At 44.3% G+C, this 17,162-nt stretch overlaps 1 long non-coding RNA gene across 1 annotated transcript; it reads right to left on the bottom strand.

Annotated features, from left to right (window-relative positions):
- Window positions 1-9,672: 9,672 nt before the first annotated feature.
- LOC113937211 lies at window positions 9,673-12,464 on the bottom strand. The gene is made up of 3 exons (XR_003524542.2): window positions 11,973-12,464; window positions 11,405-11,486; window positions 9,673-10,934 (listed from the first exon to the last, which is right to left on the bottom strand). It is a non-coding gene; the product is annotated as an uncharacterized LOC113937211 (long non-coding RNA).
- Window positions 12,465-17,162: the final 4,698 nt, after the last annotated feature.

Raw genomic sequence — 17,162 nt, 5'->3', positions numbered from 1 at the left:
CCCAGCTCGGAGGCTGATGGCGGCTCGATCCTACAACCCCAAGATCATGACCTGAGCTGACATCAAGAGTCAGATGCTTAATTGAGCCACCCAGGCACCCCTCCCACTTCTTATTTCTGACCATCAACAGAGGACATGAGACATTGCAACAATCCGGACAGAGGTATACTATCCCCAGTAAAAAATGGCTTTGTGTTTGTGTGTGTGTGTGTGTGTGTGTGTGTGTGTGTATGTGTGTGTGTGGTTTTAAAGATGTTATTATTTGAGCGGGGCAGGAGCGGGGAGCAGCAGAGGGACAAGCAGACTCCCTGCTGAGCTGGGAGCCCGATGTGGGGCTCAATCCCAGGACCCTGAGATCATGAGCTGAGACGAAGTCAGATGCTTAACCGACTGAACCACCCAGGCGCCCCATGGCTTTTTGTGTTATTAAACAGAAGCCTCAGCATCTCCATCTAAAACATCTGCATTTGGATTACTCCATTGGTTCAGGAAGAACTGGTTGCCACTCCTTTGGGTTCTCAAGAACGTAAAAACAGTTGTTACTTAAAGATGAAGTCCACTTTCCATCCTTAGAACGGTCAAGAAAAAATTTTTAAAATTTGGAATGCAGCTTCAGATGCATCATAATCACAAACAATAAACAAGTTCTCACTATGTACCAGGTACCACACTAAGCACTAAGCATATATGAACTCGTTAATATTCCTGAGCCTCCTCTACGGTGAGGGCTATCATTGATATCCCTACGTGGACAGAGAAATCAAGATGGAGAGCTGTTAAATAATTTGCCCAAAGTCACAGAACCAGAAAGTGGTGAAGTGAGGCTATAGTCATAACCTCCCTCAGACATCGTATTGTGTTGCCTCACAGGATGGGAGGAAGGGAAAAAATGGAAAGTAGAGGAGGAAAGAAAATGGTGACTTGATTTTTTTTTCAAATTGTCCAAAAGGAACTTTACTTTTAGAATTAGGAACTAGAATACATCTATATCATCTATATATGTATATCCGTCTCTAGGTCTGTATCTCTGAATGTGTTGGGGAGAGAAACGAAAAGCCACTCTGGGAATCGAATATTCCTCTCCGTGGTTCATGCCCACCCCTCCTACTTAACCATGACAATTGACATCTTCTCTCTAAGAAATGCTGCTCACTTCCATGAGTAGGCCCCCAGGGGACTATATTCATATTCTGTGACCTCATGCTCTGGCTTCAGTTGACTGAACTAGGGGGCTACCTGACTAAACATCAGGCCAATACAATTTTCTTACTTAAAGATTTCAAATTGGAATTGACAGCCAGCCAGTCAAAGTTGTAAACAGACTAGATGCTCCCGCACTGCAAAACTCCGCCACGTTGACCCTAAAAGTCCCCATTATAACCCTTACCAAGTGGAGGATATCACCTGTCAAAGTTGTAAACAGACTAGATGCTCCTGCACTGTAAAACTCCGCCACATTGACCCTAAAAGGCCCCATCGTCAAGAATTGTGTGGGAGATGCAAAGGCAAACGCCTGTCCTGTGACAGCACTTTCAGCTTCAAATATATCATTTAAATGAATGTAAAAACAAACAAACAAACAAAAAAAACCCAATGGTCCTACTTGAATGTGAGCTAATGGAGCAGACAAGTTAGCTTTTTTCTTGCTCTATTCTGCCTCTCCCTTCTCAAAGTACTTCATGAGAGGCTGTATTTTTGACAAAGCCTTCAAATAAAAGTGTTGCAAAAACAAAAACAAAAACAAAACAAAACAAAAAAGACATGAGATAGTCTCTTATACAGAGGACATATAGAGTCAGAAGAAGTTACCTACTACAGCAACAAATGCCCAAATTTCAGTAGCTTTAGTTTATTTCTCCATAATATCACAGTTCAATGTAGGTAGATGGAGATGGGGAAATGCTATGCTCCACAAATTTTATCAAGTACACAGGCTCCTTCCATCTAGTGGTTCAACTATTCTCTACAGCTGTAGTCAAAGGAAGAGGGAGAGGATCAAGGAGTGCAGAGTAGGGTTTTTAGTTGGTCAGGCCTGGAAATCACATGCATCCCTTCTGCCCACATTCTAAAGGCAGTAACTCATCACATGACCTCAGCTAACTGCCAACAACACTGGGAAATGTAGTCCAGTCATATGCCCACAAAGAAGAGAAAATGGGTAGGTGATCATCTAGTTAGTCTCTGTCGCGACATACAAGTTTTGAACTATGGAGTTCATAGTCTGTCTGCTGTATGCATGAAAAAGCTAAGAAAACTGATTTGTAGAGAGACAAGAATGAAGCAAACGTTCATATGGAAGCAGAGATGATGGGGGGGAGAGGGAGAGAATTGTATGGTTTCTGGCTTTCTATTTTGTGTCACCCCTTTATTTTGTTTTGCTTTGTTGTTTTTGTACATACACAATTTTTGTAATAACAGTTTCATTGAGATATAATTCACATCCCATAAAATTAAGCCTTTTAAACTACACAACTGAGTGGTTTTTAGTATATTCAGAGGAGTGCAACCATCATCACTATCTAATTCTGGAGCATTCTTTCTTTAAAGATTTTATTTATTTATTTGACACAGAGAGAGAGACAGCGAGAGAGGGAACACAAGCAGGGGGAGTGGGAGAGGGAGAAGCAGGCCTCCTGCTGAGCAGGGAGCCCGATGCAGGGCTCGATCCCAGGACCCTGGGATCATGACCTGAGCTGAAGGCAGACACTTAACGATGGAGCCACCCAGGTGCCCCAATTCTGGAGCATTTTTATCCCCTGCAAAAGAAACTCCAGGGGCACCTGGCTGCCTCATTGGTGGAGCAGTCGACTTTTGATCTCAGGGTCATGGGTTCAAGCCCCATGTTGGGCATAGAGATTTCTTAAAATCTTTAAAAGAAAAGAAAAGAAACTACAGGCCCATTAACAGTCATTGCATCTCCCACTCTGCCCAGCCCCTGGCAACCACTATACCACTATCTGTCTCTACGGATTGGCCTGTGCTAGCCATTTAACATAAATGGAATCATACAGTATGTGGCCTTTTGTGTCTAGCTTCTTTCACTTATTCAAGGCTCATCCATGTTGTAGTACGTGTCAAATTTCATTTCTTTTTATGACTAAATAATATCCCATTGTATGAATATATCTGTTTATCCATTCATCATTTGGTAAGTATTTAAGTTTTTTCCATTCTTTGTCTATTATGAATAATGCTGCTGTGAACATTGGTGTACAAATTTTTGTGTGTACATAGCTTTTCATAGACGTGGAATTGCTCGGTCATATGGTAACAGCCCTATGGATTGACATTTTGAGGAACTGACACTAGTTTTTAAAAATTTTGGCTGCCCTTTAGCATCCTTCACATAAATACATGAATTCTTTTTTTCTTTCTCTTCTTTAGCCAACCTGAGTTAGTTTCAGTAACATTTATTTACAACCTCAAGAACCTTAACGAAGTCACTTACTCCTGTTGCTTCTGGTTTAGACCTTCCCGATTCGTCAGTCCCCTTTATTTTGGCTCACTTTTGCCTGGCTTTTTGATAGTGCTTTAGTTTGGCTTTTTTTTTTTTTTTTTTTTGGCTACAAGTATCAGGCACTCATTCCAGTTAGCTCAAGTATGTTAAGAAAAATACATGATAAGATAATGGGAGTTTTCAGAAACCCAAGATCAGGAACCAGAATGGGCTGGCTTCAGAGAAACCAGTGCTAAAAGCTAGTCCTCAGTTTGAGGAGGTACTACAGGCCTCACCCATAGAAATTCGTAAGTGTTCACAGCATTTCATCATTAGAAATATAGGTCAGCCATATTCCTTTCTGCCCTGCCACTAACTGGTAACGTCGCTCTTTGTTTTCATGCCACCTCTCTGTGAAAGGGACTCTGATTTGCCCTTCCCTTGCCCTGGCTACAGGTCAAGGGAATCTAGCCAATTTATGGATTGACTGTCCTTGAATCAGGTGCCCACCTCTTGCCCAGTCAGCTGTGAGAACAGAGAGCTGGATCACATGGTACAAAACATGACTGTTGGACCTAACTTTTTCTTTCGCAGTAGTTAGAGTAGTTTCCACTAGATGATACTGGTATAGGAGGGCATGGCAATTAATCTCTTTGTGTGTGGTTTGATATTTTTAATGCAAATGGATCACGTCTTTTTCAATAAGCTTCTGTCTTTGGTCTTAGCATTTCTGCCAGGATATAGTTTCCTGGATCCAATCTCCAGCTTTATGCATTGTAATTAAGGGTAAGATGAGCCCGTGGTCCCATCTTGAGGCTCAAGGACCCCCCTGTGAAAGGAACTGAATTAGGCAGAGGTGATAGAGACATTCTGTCCCCCTGAATGGTGTGATGAAGAGTAAAGGAGTAGAAAGGAGTCCCCGAGAAGGCCCTGTTTCCTGTTCCCATTAGAGCTCCCCCCATTCTCTATCTTCCACCTTATTTCCTAAAACAGCATGGGCTAGAGCCACAGCCCAAGCTCAAAGGGTACAGCAAGCTGTCTGCACTTGTCAGGTCTGCTTGCAACACGTCACCGCTGGAACAGAACAGGAAGCTCCTTGAGGCAAACTTAAGCATTGGGATGGGTAGAAAACTGGCCCTACGTACTTTCTTTCTATAAGGACAGAACGCAGAGATAGAAGTTTATTTATAAAAGGAAAATGCAGGTTTTTATTTTTTTTAAAGATTTTTATTTATTTATTGAGGGAGAGAGAGAGAGAATGGTAGAGAGCATGAGAAGAGAGGAAGGTCAGAGGGAGAAGCAGACTCCCTGCTGAGCAGGGAACCCGATGCGGGACACGATCCTGGGACTCCAGGATCATGACCTGAGCCGAAGGCAGTCGCTTAACCAACTGAGCCACCCAGGCACCCAAAAATGCAGGTTTTAGTATGTTAGAATGAGCAATAACTTTTGAGATGAAAACTTAAACTGTTATCTTTAAAATAAGTACTTTCCAGAATATTAAATTTCAAGTGTATGTATACATATTTTTTCCTTAACAAAGCCAAAAAATTTAAAAAACCCATTCAGTTTTAGAAAATCTGCCATTTGGAAAGATATACTGATTTCTAAAGAGGGTAGGCCCATAGTTTGCCCTAATTTTATTTCTTGTTCCTCGTGGGTATTTTTTTTTTAATAAGCTTCCTGTAGCTAATATCAAGTATGGGTTTTCCAGATTGTTTGGACATACTCCAAAAGAAATATCTCACCCATATCTTTAAGGAAAAAGGCATATAGTATCCACATGTCTAAAAGCTAAAGTAGCTTGAGGGTAGGGATGGGGGCAGTGATGGAGGACAGAGGAGGCAGGACTTCATTTTTTACTAGCAAACTTCTGACCAGACTTTCTGAACCTCAGCATTTTAGGAATTTGAGTTGGCCAAGTCAGTTGTGAAAGACTCATATGCAGCAGGAATCGGAAAAAGAAAAGATTATTTGCATGAGTTTTGCACTACCTAATTGGATACGCACTGTTCCATAACTGGGCACAACACAAACATATTTGTTTATTTTAAGGCTGTCTGCTGACCTGCATTGTGAGTTTGCTCAGCAGGCCAGCGTGGCACAGAGAGGCAGAGTCGAGAGCCCAGACCTGGGGCCTCTGAAGGCGAGTGCTGGTATCATCACTTGAAGGGCTTTCTCAACGCTGGCTGGCTATTGTCTGAACAGTTCTTAGTAAGGCCGGCTGCTGGTAATTTAAGGAGTTTCGTTGATGTAGCCATCAGGTTGTCCTTTTAGAGAACTTGTATGCTCCTCAGTATATTCTGAAGAGGCTGGATTCCCATTCACAATATGGATGAAAATGTGACATGATGAGGCTCAGGGTTTTGCTGAAGTCGTGCTGCGGATTTTAGAACAGAGACGAGAGGTGCAGAGTGTGGACAGAGAGGTCAAGCGTATGAACTTGGGAGCCAGACTGTGTGGCTTGGAGTCCTAGCCCTTCTTTTCCTAGCCCTGCAGTCTTGGGTAAGTTACTTAACCTCTCTGTGCCTCGATTTCCCAATCTGTAAGATGGGGATTAAGTAGCCCCTACTTTAGAAGCACCATAATGAGTATTAAATGAGTTACCATTTTGAAGGTGATTAGGGCATTGTGTAACAGGCAGTAAGCACTGTACATGTTTGTTAAGTAGAAGAAGTAAAATATACGGATGGCTGGTGAAGCTAGTGCTGGTTGGCTCCAGGACTCTGTATTTTCCGATGAGAAAAGGCTGCATGCTAGAAAGAACCTGAATTAGAACACATCTAAATATACTACCTGGTGGTTGTACTAAGGAACACCGTCCTAACCGACTTTAAAATGAGGTATATCTCTATGTACTGCTGCGGGATAACCCCTAAGATGTATTGTCAAGGGAGAGAGAAGCCCCAGTACAACGTAGGTAGGAATAATTATGAGATCTAGCACTTATTGAGGAGTTTCTATGCAGCAGACATTGTTTTCAAAGCTTTGTATATATAGATGCGCCTAGGTAGCTCAGTAGGTTGTGTCCAACTCTTTGTTTCAGCTCAGGTTGTGATCTCAGGGTCGTGAGATTGAGCCCCACATTGGGCTCTGTCCTCAGCATGGTGTCTACTTCAGCTCTCTCTCCCTCTCCCTCTGCCCCTCCCTCCTGTGCACACACACACTCTCTCTAAAATAGATAATAAATAAGTCTTTAAAAAAACCCTTAGTATTGGGCACCTGGGTGGCTCAGTCGTTAAGCGTCTGCCTTCGGCTCAGGTCATGATCCCAGGGTCCTGGGATCGAGCCCCGCATCGGGCTCCCTGCTCCGCGGGAAGCCTGCTTCTCCCTCTCCCCCTCCCCCTGCTTGTGTTCCCTCTCTCGCTGTGTCTCTCTCTGTCAAATAAATAAAATCTTTAAAAAAAAAACCACTTTGTATATATTAATTCATCTAGTCTCCATACAAGGAAGGTACTGGCTTTTTCCGTATTGTGGAGATTATGAGATAACTGAATCTCAGAGAGGTTATGTAATTTGTCTAAGGTCATCCAGCTGGCAGGTAGATGAGCTGGGATTTGAATTCAGATGGTCTTGTTCCAGTGTCCATTTATTAATCACTATGGTAAAGTACTCTTCCAATAGCATAGGCACACAAATAAAACTATGTATGTATAAAGATAAATACATATGAAAAACAAAACAAAAAACAAAGTCTGGAAGAATGGGCACTAACAATTAACCCCTAAAGAGAGAAGTAGGATTGAATGGAGTCAGGTGGAGACAGATGCTTAAGGACAAGGGGGACTTTCACTTTTTATTGCATATACTTGCATTTTATTTAACAAACAATTGTGCACCCCAATGTTTATAGCAGCAATGTCCACAATAGCCAAACTATGGAAAGAGCCCAAATGTCCATCAACAGATGAATGGATAAAGAAGATGTGGTATATATATACAATGGAATATTACTCAGCCATCAAAAAAATGAAATCTTGCCTTTTGCAACGGTGTGGATGGAACTAGAAGGTATTATGCTAAGTTAAATAAGTCAATCAGAGAAAGACAATTGTCGTATGATCTCACTCATATGGGGAATTTAAGAAACAAAGCAGAGGATCCTAGGGGGAGAGAGGAAAAAATAAAACAAGATGAAATCAGAGAAGGAGACAAACCATAAGAGACTTTTAATCTTAGGAAACAAACTGAGGGTTGCTGGAGGGGAGGGGGGTGGGGTAACTGGGTGATGGACATTAAGGAGGGCATGTGATGCAATGAGCACTGGGTATTATATAAGACTGATGAATCATTGACCTCTACCTCTGAAACCAATAATACATTATATGTTAATTAATTAAATTTAAATAAAAAATAAATAAAAATTTAAAAACAAACAACCAAACAAAAACCCTAAGCAATTATGAAGGCCTTACTCTATACCAGGCAGTGTTCTTAGTGCTTGACAAATGTTGAATAACTTAATTCTCTTAAAAATCTCCATTTTGCAGATGAGGAAAGCTAGGTGTTTATCACACAGCTGGTTAGAGGCCAAGCTGGGATTTGAACCCACAGAGTCTGGCTGCAGATTCTGTACTCTTAGTCCCTCTACTATATACGTATACATGTATGAGCTGAGCCCCGAATCAATGGTCCTCACACATTTTCAAGTGCTTGACCAGGCTACCACCCACTCTATGTCATAGGCAACAAACACCTTTAGTCAGGTGGTCAGAGGTACAGGCTCTGCAATCACACAAACAGGGTCTTGGATTCCATCTCCACCAGTTATTAGTTTTGTGACCTTGGGCGAATCATTTAACAGTTTTGATCTCAGGATCTTCAACTGTAAAATGGAGTGAATAATCGTCACTAGGTCAGAAAGTTGTTAGGAGGATCAAAAAACATTAGCATATACGAAGTGCTTAGCCCAGAATCTGGCACACAACAAGAAATAACTCAATGTTATTTGTTGCCATTATGATTATTAGTTTATTATCTTGGTACCTCCTTTCCAGGGAGGCTTTTTCTCCCATCTTTATTTGGGACACCATGGCACATACTGTTGACCCAGCACTTATAGTATAAGGAATTTACCCATTGATGTGCTTGCAAAAAGTACACCCAGGTATATGCATAAAGATGTTCGCTGAGGTGTTGCCTGTTTAAGCCGTCAACTGGAACGACCTAAACATTCATCATTGGGAAACTGATCAAATACATTTTGATATATCTAAATAAGGAACAATATTTGGGGACCCTAGGTAGGCCCAACAAATGGCAGCCTTCTTCCCTGCTCTAGTTCTGAACGAATTGAAAAATAAAACAAAGGACTGGCAGATGAAAGCTTAAATTACTCTGATAAAAGACAAAGTTGGATGAGGTACCAGACGCAATCTCACATTAAATGAGAGAGACATTTCGTACCACTGAAACCCAGAATCGAGCAGCCGTCCACCTAGTTCTGCCTACTTCTACGGCAGCAGAAGGCACACTCCCTACAGGTAACTTGGTGCTAAGCAGAAAGGGCAGAGCTGAACCCAGCACGTCTAGGTTGTTCTTCCAAGCTTGTTAGCCAGATAAGTCACTCTGTCCTCAGGGAGTAGAAGATGTAAAGGGACAGAAAGGGGGCAGGAATTACATTAATTGAGTGCCTTTCATTTGGAAGGCACTTTCTCTTCTAACAAAGACTCTGCAGACATTAAAAGAAGAGTATATCTGCAGTGCACATGTGGAAAGATCTCTAAGGTTGCATTTTGGGTGAAAAAAAGCAAAATGCAGAATAAGTATAGTAAGACCGCTTTTATATAAAATTTTGTTAAAGGACATACATAAATATGTAGTACCAAGAATAAAAAAATAGTAAGAGTGGTTATATTTGGGGGGAGGGACTCGGGCAGAATGGGAAGTTTTTATTCTTCCTTTTATACCTTTTTAAAATTGTTTTTATTTTCTTCCCACATATTCACGACTTTTATGACTATTATTTTAATGCTGTTGGGGTTGTGTGGACTGTGGGACTCATCACTATGATTGCTTTCATCTTTATACTGCCCTGCAAAAATAAGTTATAGGGGCGCCTGGGTGGCTCAGTCAGTTAAGCGTCTGCCTTCGGCCCAGGGGGTCCTGGGATCCAGCCCCTGCATCAGGGTCCCTGCTCAGCGGGAAGCCTGGTTCTCCCTCTCCCGCTCCCCCTGCTTGTGTTCTCTCTCTCGCTGTATCTCTCTGTCAAATAAATAAAATCTTTCAAAAAAAAAAAAAAAACCAAGCCAAAAAAACCAAAAAATAAGTTATAATGCATGTTATTTTAAAAAATAAAAACAAGGCAGCATAAAAAAAACAGTGCCTTCTAACTTCAGGAGTCCTAATGAGCTATAATCAGAGAGACGCCAGACTAGTCAAAATTGGAAGAAAGAGCTATAATCACAGGGGGAAAAAAAAAAACCACCTCTCTCCACAACTTGAAGTGTCCCAGAAAAAGCAGCAGTAAAGACAGCAGGCCGACTTCAGGAAAAGCGGAGACAAGAGGAGCTGGGGCAGGGCCTGCAGGGGCTGGCGCGGGCGATCCCGTGGAATTATGTTGGAAAGCGAAAACCGCCGCGAGGACCCAGGGCCCCGAAGGAAGAGAGAGACAAAAGCTGCCACGCAGGGCCTGGGGACCCCAAGAAAGAGACCGAAGGGGCTGAGGTGTAAACTAAACCAGAAGGAGCTTAGGAGGAAATGGTGCAGTGATTCTGACTCACGGTCTGATGGTCCTCAGGACTTGAGTGGCCTTGGAGAAACCGGGTCGGGGTTGTATAACCAAGGCACTGGGCTGGAGAAACAACGGTGGGTGCTCGAGTTGCTTCCTGCAGCCTCAGGTCATCAAACTGAGGTCAGCGTGACAGACCCACAGGCAGGCAAGGTAGGGGCCTAGATCAAGGATCTCATCTCTCCCCCTTCCGCCTGCCAAAGCTCTGGCGGAGAGAAGCATCCTTATGGGAAAGCATGCATGGGGCCCCATTAGTTGTCACACTCCTCTGTCGCTAGACCAGGCCCCGTAAGGGAATTCCAAAGAATTGATTTCCGTGGGGACGAAATACAGTAATTCATGCTGCAATCCTGCCCAAATCACTGAACACTTTAAGACCCAGATTCCTTAAGGCAGCTTTGTTTTACCACACACTCCGCGTTCCAACTGGAGTTTTAAAGTGAGTGTTGCTGCCCACGTGAAGCCATGTCTCATTGTTCTTTGGCAGTTAAATGCTCAAGAAGAAAGAGATTTCTTCAACTTCCTTTGGTGCTCACAAAACGAAAGCAGCCGTTACATAATAAAGCCTGTAAAAGGCTCCATCGGTTAAGAAGTCCCCGATGTTTTTCCTGCCTTCGGTCATTTTCTTTGTTTAAAGTATTCAGAAACAGTGAAAGTTCACGAAGAAAAAACATCTCCAGCAGGAAAATGAGTGAGAGAGTTAGTCAGCAGCGAGGCTCACTCATAGGGCCATGAGGCTGTAACTTAATCTTGACAACATAGTCTTTCCTGGAAGAGATTCGAACAGCGATTTATCATTTTATAATTTGTGGTTTAAATTTGAGCCATAAACCAAGCAGATGTATTGGTTTGAGGCACTCTTGATTCCTTTTAAAGCCCCAGGAGGCAGGAAGACAGCTTCAAACTTGAGGCCCCAGGCTCTTGGGGTTTCACCAAGAGTGCGCAAAGGCCGAGGTTTCTGTATTCGCTCTTTCCTTAGGAAATGTATGGAATGCACGCCTTTGTTTGTTTTAGACGTGGGGAGAAAACAGCAGACTTTGATAGCTGGAGCCATGAGCTGGCCCCCTCATATCTTTGGAGGGGTGGGTTTTTGTATGTTCCAGGGTCCCCTGGGAAATGAGAAGCTGGAAGCCGAGTGGGGGAAATGGGTGGAGAAAGGGGAAGCAAGGAGGAAGGGAGGAGTGCCGGAGATAACTCTGCTGACTTCACAGTTTTCCACTGGGGCCTGCCCTGCCTACCTCTGTTGACATCAAAGCTCTCTGCGCCTGCTCAGTCTGCCCTGCTGGCCGCCACTGGGAACGAAGGAACTGGCTCTGAGCCCTAGAACAAAATTGAGAACAAAATTTCTGAAATTAACTTTGCCTTAAAAAAAAAAAAAAGGATTTTCAGCTCTGGGTGGCAGCTCTGGGGTCACCTCCCACTGGGGTTCCAAGCACCCCCCCAGGGACAAAGGGCAGCTTTTACAGAGATGTCTACAGAAACTTGAGCAGCTTCCCAAGGTGTCTCACTGGTTCTACAGCAGTGTTGGCTGTCTGTGGGCCCATGGGTGTGGCTTTCACAATCATGTTGGGGCGCCTGGATTCGGGAAGACTTGCCTCCTCTCCTCAGAGCAATGCAGAGCATCAGACTTTTGCTGGCAGCTGAGCTCCCATGCCTGTTGCCATTCACTCTCCTCCCTGCTCCGCATGCTGGGATTTACTTGTTTTCCTCCCCCTCTCTCTTTTCTCTGCAGTCCGCTCGCCTGTTCCCCAGAAGGAAGCAGAGGAAATAAGATGACCATCCTGTCTGCTGTCGCTTATGACTTACCATTCTAAGCCCAGGATGGAAAGCATCGCAGCACCCTCGCCGGGCAGACAGGGTCGCCACGGATTCTGCATGTTAAAACCAAGTTCTAGAGCTCAGCTTGAACAGATATATACAGGTGTATGATATTTCACCGTTCTCTCCTCCACCAGCCCCAGACCATATTGCAAGTGTTGGCTTTAACCATCTACTACTGTTCAATGTGAATTTAAAGATGAGCCAGCCTCGAAGTGGGGGCCTTGGAAGTCCAGCTCCAGCAGCAAACCTAAGCACTTCGAGCAGTTTAGAAGGCTGCTTCTGGTACCAGTTACAGATCAAAGGATGCCAGTGCTCTTCCTCTTCTAACTTTATCACTGCTGGCCCTAGGCCCCGGCTCGAGAAAGTTCTTAGAGGAGTCTTGGCCTAGGCCTTTCTGGAACACAGCCATACTGCCGGCTGTCTGTGCCTGCTCTGTCCAGCTTTGTACTTGGACGGAAGGGCATATTGAAGAAGAATACATGATTCTTGTCCTTAAGGAAAATAATAGAAAGGTCACATGTTAGAGAGGAAATGGGTGAACAAGATGGTCCAAACCCTCTGTTTTAAAACCAGGGATTTTGAAATTGGGAAATGAAAGCTTAGACCAAGTTAGTTAAGAGACTTACCTAAGGGGGCGCCTGGGTGGCTCAGTCGTTAAGCGTTTGCCTTCAGCTCAGGTCATGATCCCAGGGTCCTGGGATCGAGCCCCGCATCGGGCTCCCTGCTCAGGAGGAAGCCTGCTTCTCCCTCTCCCACTCCCCCTGCCTGTGTTTCCTCTCTCGCTGTGTCTCTCTCTGTCATATAAATAAATAAAAAGAGACTTACCCAAGGTAAGGTTTCATTGGTTAATGTCACAAACAAGAATTAGAATCAGAGTCAGTTTGTAGCAAACGCATCCTGCGGATCCAAATCCAAATGTCAGTGTCACTTAAAACCAGCTTACTACAACAGATGGACTGAGGTTCTTACACAGTTAAGGTAGCTGATAGGGAAACCTGCCCTTGGTTTTCTAGATTCAAACTAACTCTACCCACCCCCCACCCCATTCTGGGGTTTCAACCAAGTACTGTCAATACATTTGAAGTTGATTCAGAATGCTTTTCGGAGAACCATCTCAGTTCAGCTTTGCAGGCCCCCTTCCAAAGAAGAAACAGACCGGCATTCTATCTGGGCTAGACCCAAGTCAGGATCTCCTTGCCTGGGAGTGTGTTGTCTCTGTCTTTGGCAGTCTGATGGCTAAAGCTCCAGGCTCCTGCTCTTCAGTCAACACAACCAAATATCTGCACTGTTGGCTCGACTCACAGGCCTTAATCTTCAGCTCCCTCAGCATTGAGACAATTCTTTTTTTTAAAGAGGCATTAAGGATATATTAAGCTTCTCTTCCTTGAATTATCTTCCTGAGACTTCTATCATTACCCCTTTGCTACTATTTACTAAGTATCCAGTATGACCTAGGTACTAGAGAAAACAAGACAGACTTTGTCCATACCCTCATGGGATTTTAAAGTGCCATGGGTAATCACTGTAAAACCAAATTCAGTTGAAAAATAAAATATGATGGACAGCCTACAGCTTTCTGTCTCCTTAATCCTGCATCCACCCCACCTGACAAAATGAGAGATCTAATATTCACGTTCTTCAGAGTTCTCTTGGCTTACTTCCCAGCTGTGGTCAAATTCTCTGCATGCTTATTCCTCCTTTTCTGGATTACTTGTGGAATTGCCAGGAGGGCAGAGACATGAAGAATGCAGGCAGTGAGAGGGGAAAAAAAAGCATCTGCAAACGATTGACTGAAACCAGTTGTAGTTGGACAGAGTCAGGGTTCTCAGTTGCAAGCAACAGAAACCAACTCTGATCTAAGCAGAAAAGGAATTTGTTGAAAGGCTATCGAGTAACTCACGGAATCACAGAGAAGGCCGGAGAAACAGGCTCAGAAAACACAGGGCCCGGAACTCAGGATCATACCCGTGGCCACAGGCACAGTGACAACATAGAAAGGGAGAGGGGAGGATACCACGGCAGCTGCTGCCCAGTGGTTCCCCACCATCTCGCACTGCTACCACCTTCAGCCCTGGACACTGGACACCACCACTGGCACCACTGCCCTGGGAGCCTGGATATTTTTGTTGCCCTGCAACATCCCCCAGAAAGGATTTTCCCCTGTCCCTGTTTGTTGGTACCAGTAACTCCTTCTTCTTCTTCTATTTTTTTAAAAGATTTTATTTCTTTATTTGAGAGAGAGAATGAGAGAGAGAGAGCACGAGAGGGAAGAGGGTCAGAGGGAGAAGCCGACTCCCTGCTGAGCAGGGAGCCCGATGTTGGGACTCGATCCCGGGACTCCAGGATCATGACCTGAGCCAAAGGCAGTCACTTAACCAACTGAGCCACCCAGGCGCCCCTCTTCTATTTTTTTTTAAGATTTTATTTATTTATTTGAGAGAGAGTGTGTGCATAAGCAGAGGTTGGGCGGGGGGGCGGTGTCGGGCAAAGGTAGAGGGGGAAGCAGACTCCTGGCTGAGCAGGGAGCCTGCCACAGGCTGGATATTAGGACCCTGGGATCGTGACCTGTGCCGAAGGCAGATGTTTAACCAGCTGAGCCACCCAGGTGCCCCAGTGCCAGTTAACTTCTGATTCCATCTGAAGTAGGTACACCTGTTTGACCAAGTCCCGCTGTGGGTCCATGTCCAAAGGAGACTAGAGAAGGAAGCATCTGGCCTTTGGGGCTCTTTCTTAAGGTACTAAGATTCATGAGGTAGTAAATGTCCTGAGCTTGGGAGAGGAGTTCAGATGCTGGGTAGCCAAAAATGACCCCAACTAACCCCCCTTCCTCTAATCCCGAGTGAAGGGGAGAGCCTGGATCAACACTGCTGGCCTGCCAGAGAGTTGGAAATGAGTCCAGGATACACATTCTAGCACTAAGGGCAGTATCCATTGACCTGAGAAGCAAGCCCTTTAGGAAGCAAGGCCAGCACAACCAGTTGACCTCCTCTCACAGAAGGAGGGAGAGACTTCTCCCAGGCTGTCCCTCTCTCTCCCCACCCTCCAGCGGGGAGAGGGGAGGGAGTGGTGGGGAGGCTTCCTGATGGCTCAAGCAGCCCTTCCACCTGTACCTAGATTAGCTCTGCTTGCTCCAGCCATCCTTTTTGGGCCAGCAGGAAGGAAATCAAAGCAGCCACCATCTAAAAACAGAAGAGCAAAGCCTAGGTCAGAGAGTTTTACCTTTGGCTTCCACCTCCCATCCTAGATCTGCTACTTAGTCTTTCGATAATCTATGAATCTTGACATACGGTGATTCATCTTGGTTTTGTCACTGTTAGCCACCAAGCACAAGGACTGGTGCATCGGAGATGGGGGCGATGGGTAGGGCGGGGGGACATGTGTGCTAATCAGCCAGCCTTCAAAGCCCCAGGCCACAGTTTCCTCTCCTGATGTTGTGCAGCCCAGGGGAGGGGAGGGGCTGTTTAATCTATGGTTTATTTTTTGTTTGTTTTAGTCTCCCACCCATTTAGGGAGTTGGTTAAAAAAAAGAAGAAGAAGAAGACCCAAATAAAACCAAAAAAGGGAAACTCTTTTTTGAGTCATCTAATTATTTGTTCTCTGCCTTTAAAGAGCGGCAAACTAATCCCCAAATGTAGCACTCATTAAAGGATGATACACATGGTCAGGCAGGGTCTCAAGCCATTCCCAAGATCCTACTCTGGGGTGGGCCCTTGGTGACACTGTTTTCCTTTACCCTTTTCCTGGGGATGTGGCTGGGAAGTACCTTCTAGGCAGGGTGGGTAATTCCAACAGTCTGATTCTGGCTCGCAGGGAGCAAGGTCGCGTGGGAAGTGGAATGTAGCTGTTCCCAGCCATCCTTCCTCTACCCCCTACCACAGCCTAGTTTCTACAGCATCCTCACCTTTTCCCTAAGGCTGTCAGAAGCTGCTAGGGGAGCCACACGTAAAGGCGTCATAACAGCTCTGGGCAGTTGAAAACTTCTCAAGAAGTACCCCTTTATTAATCAGACCACTGGAAATTAATACATTTAGAATATATTATTTAGCTCCTTATAAAAATGCCTTCATTGAGCTCATTAGTATAGTCCCAAATTTCTTACAAAGGAAACATAAGAGATAGGAAAACCCCCCACATTTTTTGTATCTTCTGAAAACTCAAGTGAAGACGTTATCTATTATGTTTCTCAGAGTCCTGCCTTTTAAAGATCTGAGAAATTTCACTTAGCTTTTAGCCTGAGGAAAGACATTACGTTTCCTCATGAGCTGATATTGCTTCCTTTTTTTTTTTTTTTTTCAGACAATAAGAGTGATGTAACACATTTTGTTTCCCTTTTTGCTTTGCCTGTCAGGGAGCCCAGACTTAAATTTAATATCCATTGACAAAATTATCTTATCTCCGGTTCCTGCTCTTCCCTCTCCTCTATGGTTTCTCATCACCCTTTTTATCTTTCCTTTAATTGCCTCACCTTTTTGTACATTTAATTTCAGCTACATCAGAGTTTTTAAAGATTTATTTGTTTGTTTATTTTATTTGACAGAGACAGAGCGGCAGGCAGAGGAAGAGGGAGAAGCAGGCTCCCTGCTCAGCAGAGAGCCCGATGTGGGGCTCGATTCCAGGACCCCGGGATATTTATGACCCAACCCAAAGGCAGATGCTTTTTAACTGATGGAGCCACCCAGGCGGCGCCCCTACATCAGAGTTTTTAAAAGAGGCAAAGTATAACAAATAGTAAAGCCAACCAACAAATCAGTAACATGATCAAAGTCACCCAGAACTTGATCTCACTTTTCTGATGTCCCCAGGCTAGTTAGAGAGACTAGCTCACAGGCCAGAACACATGAAAGTATTACAAGAATATGTTCAAGTACTAAATTAGAAGAATAAAGATTTTAGGGGTTGAGGAGACAGATCAGTGAAGATTGGAGCAGTCAAGGAAGGCTTCCTGAAGGAGGCAGTACTTACTGTAAGCTTCGAAGGCTTGGATTCATTTCGTTGGACCCGCTGTATGGTTGGGTTGGACTAAAGGAGGCTTTGGGACAAGTACCTGGGACTTTGTCTGGTTGGCTCTTTCCTGGGGGGCACTCTCTGAACTTCTCTGAGTGGCCAGTGCACTGCTTTCTAGGGAGCAACTACGTGAAGGTGATAGGGTCAGTTCTCAGTAAAATGGTGAAATAG

The sequence above is a fragment of the Zalophus californianus genome, chromosome 8 (assembly GCF_009762305.2).
Source record: "Zalophus californianus isolate mZalCal1 chromosome 8, mZalCal1.pri.v2, whole genome shotgun sequence".
Taxonomy (NCBI): domain Eukaryota; kingdom Metazoa; phylum Chordata; class Mammalia; order Carnivora; family Otariidae; genus Zalophus; species Zalophus californianus.
Note: the sequence above shows the minus strand (reverse complement) of the source record. Positions and strands in the feature narration are given on the sequence as shown.